This window comes from Theropithecus gelada, chromosome 5 (assembly GCF_003255815.1).
Source record: "Theropithecus gelada isolate Dixy chromosome 5, Tgel_1.0, whole genome shotgun sequence".
Lineage (NCBI taxonomy): Eukaryota > Metazoa > Chordata > Mammalia > Primates > Cercopithecidae > Theropithecus > Theropithecus gelada.
In genome coordinates, this window is record NC_037672.1 from 154757978 (window position 1) to 154768730 (window position 10753).

Below are 10753 nucleotides of genomic sequence, written 5' to 3' on the forward strand. Positions count from 1 at the left end.
CAGGTATAACTCCCAATGCAATCCCTCCCCCCTCCCCCCTCCCCATGATAGGCCCCGGTGTGTGATGTTCCCCTTCCTGAGTCCAAGTGATCTCATTGTTCAGTTCCCACCTATGAGTGAGAACATGCGGTGTTTGGTTTTCTGTTCTTGTGATAGTTTGCTAAGAATGATGGTTTCCAGCTGCATCCATGTCCCTACAAAGGACGCAAACTGATCCTTTTTTATGGCTGCATAGTATTCCATGGTGTATATGTGCCACATTTTCTTAATCCAATCTGTCACTGATGGACATTTGGGTTGATTCCCATCATCACTGGCCATCAGAGAATCTGGGTTTTCTATTTCCATTATTTAAAAGGTCAGTAATCTTAGAGAAGTTACTTTGCAGCTCTGAGTCTCAGTTTCCTGTTTGATATTTAATAGTATGGGTATTATAATAGTATATATATGTGTGTGTGTGTGTGTGCGTGTGTGTGTGAATTAGAAACAAAAAAATAGTACTCTCATGATTCACTACTATGACTGTGGTATGGTGGGAGTATAAATTAGTTCAACCATTGTGAAAGACACTGGCAATTCCTCAAGGGTCTAGAACCAGAAATACCTTTTGACCCAGTAATCCCATTACTGGGTATGTACCCAAAGGATTATAAATCATTCTACTATAAAGATACAAGCACATATATGTTTCTTGCATCACTATTTACAATAGAAAAGACTTGGAACCAACCTAAATGCCCATCAATGATAGACTGGATGAAGAAAATGTGGCACATATACACCGTGGAATACTGTACAGCCATAAAAAGGGACAAGATCATGTCCTTTGCAGGGACAGGGATGAAGCTGGAAGCCATCATTCTCAGCAACCTAACATAGGAACAGAAAACCAAACACCACATATTCTTACTCATTAGTGGGAGTTGAACAATGAGAACATATGGACACGGTGAGTGTAACAACACACACTGGGGTCTGTCAGGGGGTGGGGACCAAGGGGAAGGAGAGCATTAGGACAAATGTCTAATGCATTTGGGGCTTAAAACCTAGATGACGGGTTGACAGGTGCAGCAAACCACCATGGCACAATTATACCTATGTAACAAACCTGCACATTCTGCACATGTATTCTAGAACTTAAAGTAAAAATAAATAAATAAATGCATAAATAAATATCTAAAATGACTACAATTAATTAGTGATTTCAGCAAATTTGCTGGTTATCATCTTATAGTACAAAAATTGGTTGTGATTTTACATATGAGCATATATATGCTTTTATATGTGAGAATTTTAAACAGAAGTTTGAAAATTAAATGTAATTTCAAAAAATTTGGCAGTGACCTCAAAAATATTAAATGCTGAAAATAAATCTCATGGATAATATGCAAGATCTCGCTATAGGAAGTAATAGACATTATTGAGAGAAATTAGGAAGAAAAAAATAAGTGGATAAGTATTCTGTGTTCATGACTTGGAAGATAAATTATAGATTTCAACTTTTCCTTAACTTATCACAGTTCAATGCAACACCAATCAAAATCTCAGAAGATTTATTTTGGATATAAATTAATAAGTAGAGTATAATATTTACATAAAATTATTTGTTAAACATCAAGATTCTCTTAATGAAGAAAATATGAATTTGCTTGCTCTACTAGAAATCAAGTCTTATCATAAAACTACTATAATAAATAAAGGATAGCATTGGTGCACAGAAGAACAAGTAGAACAATGGAATATAAATTAGTCCAGAAAACGAAACACATATTTAGGGATACTTAATTTAAGAAAAAAATAAGACTGAAGTGTATAGAATGGTGCTGGACCAAGTTAAAATCCATAAGGAAAAACACTGAAGCTTGACATAAACCATAAACAAAATCAATTGCAGTTATATTATTAATGCAAATGTCAAAGGCAAGATTATAAAGCTACTGGAAGATATTATTTATAGAATATCCTCATGATTTTATGTAGAGAAAGATGTGTTAAAAAAAGACATAAAAAATATTAACCATAGAGGAAATAATGATAAATCAGACAATACTAAAATTGATCAATTCTGTTTCTCAAAAGACATCACTAAGAGAGTGAAAAGGCAAGCCAAAGGCTGGACAAATATATTTATAATGCACAAGTGGTTGATATTTAGAAAATATGAAGATCTCCTACACATCAATAAATAAAAAGAAACAAAACCTAAGAAAAATAAGCAAAAGACTTAAACAGGTAATATTTGTCTTATTACTATATCCCCGGATATAAGCCATATTCAAATGGCCACAAAACTTATAAAAGATTTTCAAGTGCATTAGTCATTAGGGAAAGGAAAATTAAAGCCTGGGGTAGCTAAAATAAAATATGACTGTCAATATCAAGTGTAGTGAGGATGTGGAGCAATGGAAAATCTCAGAAGCTGCTGGAAGGGATGTAAATTAGTCTAAAAAACCATTTGAGAAAATAGTTTGAAATTATCTACTGAAGTTGGAAATAAAACTGCCATATAATTTAGTATTTCCACCTAGAGATATATATAGTAAAGGAAAATGCACATTTTTACAGCAAGATACATGTATAAGTATGTTCACAGCACTATTACTGGTAATAACCAGAAACTGGGGAGAAACCACACACATGCAAAACAAACAAAACAAAACAAAACAAAACAAAACTATCATCTCTTAGTAGCAAAAGGAATAAGTAAATTGTGGAATATTTATGTTTTATACAATGCTGTATGGAATACAAAGATACTTATAATATATAACTCATAAACGGTTGATATTCAGTTAATATAAAGACCTTCTACAACTACCTCGGGAATTTAACCTCAAGATTCCCATTATTTTTCTTTGGTCTCCTTAAAAGCATTCAAATACCATACAGCATTGAAATACTACACAGCATTGAGAATAAATGAGTTATAACAAGAATATAATGAATCTTACAAACATAATACTGAGTAAAAACCGGACACAAGTATATTATATAAATTAATTTGCATGAATTTCAAGACAAGTGAAAATAAACTTATTGCTATGGACTAAATTGTGTTACTCCAAAAGTCATTTGTTAAAGCCCTCTAACCCTCAATGTGATGGTACTTCAAGATGAGGCATTTGGAGATAATTGGGTTTAAATGAGATCATGGGATTGGAACCCTCATGATGGGATTGAGGGTTTTATAAGAAGAGACACTACAGTGCTCTCTGTGAGCACAGGCCCAGGAAAGACCACGTGAGAACAAAAAAAGAAGTTGGACATCTGCACCCAAGGACGGGGCCCTCACCAGCTACTGATCTCGTTAGCACCTTGACCTTAGACTTCAGATCTCCAGAGTTGTGAGCAAATAAATTCCAGGTGTTTCAGCCACCCAATCTATGGTAAATTGTTATGGCAGCCTGAGTATTTAAGGATGCATGAACATGTGGTAAAGCATAACAAGGAAGCAAATATCATAAAAGTAAGGCAGTGATTACATTTGAGAGGGAGAGAGGCAGTAGTAACTGAGAAAGCTATGATGAAGCTTTTGAGATTGTTTCAGAGTTCACATCTTGAACTAGGCAGAAATTACCTTGATTTTTCATGATGATAATTCATTGCACTTTTCTTTTTGCATGCTACATATATATATGTGTGTGTGTGTGTATATACACATAAAGTATATATATATATATATATATATATTTTTTTTTTTTTGAGACGGAGTCTCGCTTTGTCACCCAGGCTGGAGTGCAGTGGTGCAATATCAGCTTACTGCAACCTCTGCCTCCTGGCTTCAGGCCATTCTCCTGCTTCACTCTCCCAAGTAGCTGGGACCACAGGCGCGTGCCAACACGCCTGGCTAATTTTTTTGTATTTTCAGTAGATACGGGGTTTCACCGTGTTAGCCAGGATGTTCTCGATCTCTTGACCTCATGATCCACCCACCTCGGCCTCCCAAAGTGCTGGGATTACAGGCGTGAGCCACCGCGCCCAGCCTTTGCATGCTATATTTTTAAATGCTAACAAAAGAAAGAAAATAGTGATGTCAATTGTTCCTGGCTGATAACATAGACCAAGTTATGATCTGCTAAATGTGGTTTCATCTTTTATCTTTTAATATTCACATTTTTAAGGAAAATCTGTCATACAGGTCCTGCTCAGGTTTAGCCAAACTTCACCGCCATCATTGAATAAAGAATACTTAGGATGACTTAGATCTCACTGATCCTGTGAGAATTCAGACAACTTGTCATTTGTCTCTGACGGAATTAGATTGGTAGGCTGGAGACAGATCACTGGAACTGCTTAAATGCCAGATTTAGTTATTTATGCATTATTCCACAAGACAGTTTTCTGTTTTTCTGTGTTTCACAGGTCCCAGATCCCCTGCATTAATATGTCTGGAATGCTCACCAGAAATCTAAGCTCTTAATCAACTTAATTAGAATTTGTGAAGATAAGGACCCACACAAATATATATTTTTTAAATCGTCATATCTAATTCTTATCTACACAAGATTTTGGCTCAACTGCAGTTAACAATGTGGTAACATGGAAGTTCTTTTTAATTAAGGAGTGACATGATTGTAGTTATAAGCCACATTGAAGACCCTGATATGTAGACAGTTATTTGTGTCTATATTTTATTTACAATAAAGCCAAAGGCAACAAAGTTATACAGAACATTAATCAGAAAGTTCGGTTCCACTGGGAAGCAATGCTAAATAGTTTGCCTGCAAATTATTTGCAATTCAGTATTCAAAATACAGATACCTGTGCTTCAGCTACCTTCCCTCCCAAACTAAGGAGACGCGGTTGAGAACCCTTGCTCCATTCATGATATGCTTCACAGTTAGATGGTAAATAACCAATTATTTTTATCTGCCAACTGACTGAAAAATAGGGCCATAAGAGAAAGGGTGGCACAATTATAATTTGGAAAAGGTTAAAATATAACTAGGCATATAGAAAAAAGTAAATTAAAAATATATAATAAAATGTTAAAATATTTATCAATTTTTAACTTTTATTTTGTAAACATCATTATGGACTTAAGACTTTAAATATATTTTCCAGTTTGATTATTCCAGTGGCTTTGCTGTCAATAGATTCAACCTACTCACTCTAATGTGTACTTTAAGCCCCCAGATTTGGAACTCATTATGGGAGAAGGGCAGGGAAATACGAAGAGGAAATAGCTCCTTGGTTCCAGAAAGCAAGTGTAATTTCAAAACATGACATGATCATGCTGAAATAACAATAGGGCCAAATACAAAAACTATTGTTGGCCATCTTGTGATCTCTTAAGCATCAAAATAAGAAAAATGTTGGTATTCAGTTACAATGGTTTGTTAAGCAGGGACAATTTCGGCACCCAGGAGACATTGGCAATATCTGAAGATATTTTTGATTGTCACAATTAGGGGGAACGCTACCGGTACCTAATGAGTAGAGGCCAGGGACACTGTTAAACATCCAACAATGCACAGTACAGCCCTCATCAAAAAAAAAGAATTTGCCATCTAAAATTTCAACAGTGCCAAGGTTGAAAGACCCAATGAATTGAAACAAATTCAGACTATAAAGATACTCCATAAGGATGAAAACTATATAAATGTAAAGAGCAGAAGGTTGTATGCAAAAGAAGAGTAAGTTTAATGCATTTTTGAAACTGGTTTTCACATGTGAGCAGACTGGCATATCTGAGTGTGCTGTTTTCAGGGTTTTGTTGGTTTTTGTTAACAATATGCATGACAATCGACATTTAGTGTTTGTTAACTGTGTGATAGAGAGGAAGAGTCATGAGTAAGCCAATCTGAATCAGAAAACCAATAATTCTATTATAAACTGGAGAGTGGTCAGCAGAGATAATCACAAAAACTATCAGGTAGAAACAGGGTTTAGTGGTAGATTCCAAGATAGTAGTTTAACCAAATTTCCACAAAAGTGAGTTAACTGTATACAATCTAGTCTACTTTGGAAGGGAAATATTTGTATGACTCTACTAATTTATGATGAAATAAAAAACTATCTGAGATATCTGTAGCCATGACTTGATGGATAAGAGAGTAAAACAGGGAAGGCACACACACACACACAAATGATATCCCAAAGTCTCATGAAATAGCTCATGATCTTTTACTCAAAGGAGAAAGCCAGACCAATCAGTGCAGACTTGGTACTGAATCCCCGTAGGATGGAACCATGTCTTGTTTTCAGATCAATAATTCATTAGTTAAATAGGAACATACAATCATGGCTTGAGAGAATATTAATATTTGGGGGTCTGTTAAGGTTATTTTATGCAAGGGGATGAATATAAATGCTAATTTTGTAAACCCACAAATCCAGGGTGTCAATGTTTTTGTAATGGTTTAAGTGTTGGTGTAATAATAAGATTTGTGGTCATTTATTCTGTATATATTTGATCTATTTTAAGGAGTGTCAGCATTTAAAAGATCTTTTATATCAGATTCCTATTTTTATTAAAATTCAAAACTTGCCTATATTGTAATTAACTTTTGGATAGTTAGTGAATTGGATTTCTAAATGTTTATTTTGATTCATTAAAAATGTAAGTGGTACCTAGAGATATAGGAGAATTTCCTAATGATTTGTAAGTTTAATAAGTTGAATGTTAAAGCAAAAGTAGTCAGTGTTTCTCTCCAAACACAATAGCCCCTGGAACTTTATCAACAAGAAGTGGCAATAGAGTGTAGTCCAGGTGTTGGTACACCATGGCCCACATGGCCCACAGGTCAAATTCTGTCTGCTGCCTGTATTTTCATAGCCCACAAGCTAAGAACAATTATTACATTTTTAAATGGTTGAAAAAAAAACAAACTAAAAATAGAATTTTGTGACATGAAAATTATGACAATCAAATCTCAGTGTCCATAGTATGCTATTCAGTGTGCTGTTGGAATATAGCCACCCTCATTCATTTGTGTATTATCTCTGGCTGTTTTCATGCTATAATGGCAGAGACCGTGTGTTGACAAAGTCTACAATATTTATTATCTGGCCCTTTACAGAAAGTTTACTAGTCCCTGGGGTAGCAGTTGCAAACTTGGGCTCTGAACAAGACAAATTGTTTCCATGCCAGGTTTGCCACTAGTAGCCATGAGATAGGCACATTTGTTAAACTCAGAGGATTCCAGTGTTTCCATTTGTAAAATGAGACAATTTCAGTGACCATCTTATAGTCTGGCTACAAAGAGCAAGTTTGTTAATATGTGCAGAGCACCTAAAAGAGTGGCTAGAAATACGAAGTCCTTAATGTAGGTTCTTACTAGCACTAACTAGTATGAGGCTTACCTAATGATATTTCTGGAGTGTTTCTGGAAGGAGTGCATATGCTATCAACTTGGAAATGTGTAATTTTTAAAGCTGCACAGTTATTTCAAATTATAAATTAAAATGTGTATACCTTCTAAATGTCAGAGTCCTGACACAAAGCCAGTTGCATTTCCCTTGAACTTGCCCTGGTTCAAAAGGTTGGTAGCAGAAGAAAGAATCAGTGCATACTGGAATCACGTGGACTTTGGAATTATGCAGGCTTCAGCTGAATTATAACTCTTCCCCTAGCAGTGTGTCCTTAAAAATAATCAATGTGCCTTTATGGATATCATTTTTCTCATCTACATAATTAATAACTGTGCACCATTGGTCTATATATCTGTTTTGGTACCAGTACCATGCTGTTTTGGTTATTGTAGCCTTGTGGTATAGTTTGAAGTCAGGTAGTATGATACCTCCAACTTTGTTCTTTTTGCTTAGGGTTGTCTTGGCTATATAGGCTCTTTTTTGATTCCATATGAAATTTAAAGTAGTTTTTCCTAATTCTGTGAAGAAAGTCAATGGTAGCTTGATAGGGATAGCAATGACTGGATAAATTACTTTGGGCAGTATGGCCATTTTCACGATATTGATTCTTCCTATCCATGAGCATGGAATATTTTTCCAATTGTTTGTGTCCTCTCTTATTTCCTTGAGCAGTGGTTTGTAGTTTTCCTTGAAGAGGTCCTTCACATCCCTTGTAAGTTGTATTCCTAGGTATTTTATTTTCTTTGTAGCAATTGTGAATGGAAGTTTACTTATGATTTGGCTCTTTATTATTGGTGTATAGGAACGTTTGTGATTTTTGCACATTGATTTTGTACCCTGAGACTTTGCTGAAGTTGCTTATCAGTTTAAGGAGATTTTTGGGCTGATGCAAATACAGATGCTTGGACCTACTGAATCTCAAAGGATGAGACCCAGATATTTGTAATTTTAAAGAAAGCTAAACAGGTAATACTGATGTAGATGCAGGCTGGAATGAAAATCACAAAATTAAAATGTTTATGTGAGATCTAAATGAAATGGGTGTCAAAATCCCAGAAGGGGACCTGCATCAACCAATCTGCCCCTATCCAATACTTTATAATATCCCAAACATCACTCACTTAGAAAATCAGAGATAACGGAAAAGTTGAACCTGGACTGCTTATCTTTATTCTAGGACTCCAGAACAGAGGAAGGATCATTTCTGTGCCCTAACAATAGGTAGCAAACATACCTTGTGCCCCTCAGTCTCTGGGGGAAAAAGAAATGCCTCTATCCAACAGTCAGAATTTTTTCAAACCCTCTAAATTGAAAAACAAGACTGCTCTTAGAATCTTACCAAAAAATGCTATTAACTGATAGAATTAAAAAGTTCAAATATTTAAAGCATATTTTCTTCAAAGGTCATATTTCTATCAAAAATAGACCTTTTTCCCTTGCACTCTTGCAAGCTTATTAACACTTAAAATCACTAGAGCACCTGTAAGGCAGTGGTTACATATAGCCAGCTCTACTCTCTATGGTTCAACATCAATACAAAGTCTCATTAACCTTATCACTTTCTAGTCCTTGAGCACAATGGGATATGTCAGGCAGCTGCCACTGTCTCTGTGCTCTAATGCATAAACTTAATGGGTTTGGAGAACAAGACTTCCAGCAGTGCCATGAGCTATTCAGAGGTACTTTTCAGCTAGCAAATATGTTATTCTGAACCATCCAGCTATTATTGGAAGGTACAGAGCCTGAATTTTGGTTTAATGATGTTTTTTATGGAGATTTCAATAAAACTCAGGCCTCATTTCAAAAGTCCAAGAAAAATGAAAAGGGCTCTCCTTCCCACACAGTCCTAGTGACATTAAATAATGCCATATGTTGGTTTCCTCACCTTCTTCCCAGCTGCTACCTAAATGGTTTTGAAAGATAGCTTCACCTTGTGGATTTAATTATGCAGAGTCTAAGGAGAGGTTCCAAAAGGACCTTAATTCTCTTAAAATTATTGTAAGAAAAAGAAAACATGTTTAACTGGACTTAATTGATAGAGATGTCTAAAAGTTTCTTCTGACAATAGAAGAAATAAACTAGGATACTGCACAAGATAGCCTTATACCTAAGAGCTCTATAATTACTGGTTTGGTTTGGATCTGTGTTTGCCAAACTCTCATGTCAAATTGTAATCACCTATGTTGGAGGAGGGGCCTGTTGAGAGGTGATTAGACCATAGGGGTGGATTTCACCCTTACTATTCTTGTGATAGTGAGTGAGTTCTCATGAGGTCTGGTTGTTTAACAGTGTGTAGCATCTCCCAAATCTCTTCTTCCTCCTGCTCCGACCATTAAGACATGCCTGCTTCCTCTTTGCCTTCCACCATGAAAGTTTCCTGAGGCCTCCCCAAAAGACTGTTTCCTGTACATCCTGTGGAACTGTAAGCCAAGTAAACCTCTTTTCTTTATAAATTACCCAGGCTCAGGTACATTTTTTATGGCAGAGTGAGAATGGACTAATACAACCACTACCACTGTCCCCATCACACCCCCAAATATAAATCTCATTGATAGAGTGTGTGGCACTTAACAGATGATTGGTAGAAGACAAGAACAGCCTTGCAAAAATGATGTAATCAAATCGTATTAGGAAACCAGTCTTGTAGGTAAAATAATTTTCATAATAGAAAGATAAAAAATAGGCTAAATCTACAGTATGAGAAAGGGTGTCTATTTTATGTTATTTGTTTTTCTAATGTTACTACTATCCTTCAGAAAAAGAGAGCTCATTTGTGGAAAATACCATAACACATTTTGCTACATGGAATCAGACTGGATGTAGTCTCAAAGAACTGGTCCAGGGAAGATCAAAGCCAGGGTCAGTCCTAGGCTGATAATCAGTATTGCGTATTCTATTATTGACATGTTAGTGCAGAAATTTAAAAACCTACACAGCATCAAACAGGATTTTCTTTATTTATTAAATTATAAAATTGGAAATGATTTCAGTGGTCATCTAACTGGGATCTTGTCGCCACCACCCCCACACACTGACTTTATAGCTTTCTACTTTGTTTCTGTCTGAGTGTATTAGTAAGTGTTCTCTAGAGGGACAGAACTAATTGGATAGATAGATAGATAGATAGATAGATAGATAGATAGATAGATAGATAGATAGATAGATAGATAGATAGATAGAAAGGGGAGTTTATTAAGTATTAACTCACACCATCACAAGGTCCCACAATAGGCTGTCTGCAAGATGAGCAGCAAGGAAAGCCAGTCCAAGTCCCAAAACTGAAGAACTTGGAGTCCAATGTTCGAGGGCAGGAAGCAGCAAGACAGTCTAATCTTTTCATGTTTTTCTGCCTGCTTTATATTTCTAGCTGAGCTGGCAGCTGATTAGATGGTGTCCACCTAGGTTAAGGGTGGCTCTGTCTTTCCCAGTCCACTGACTC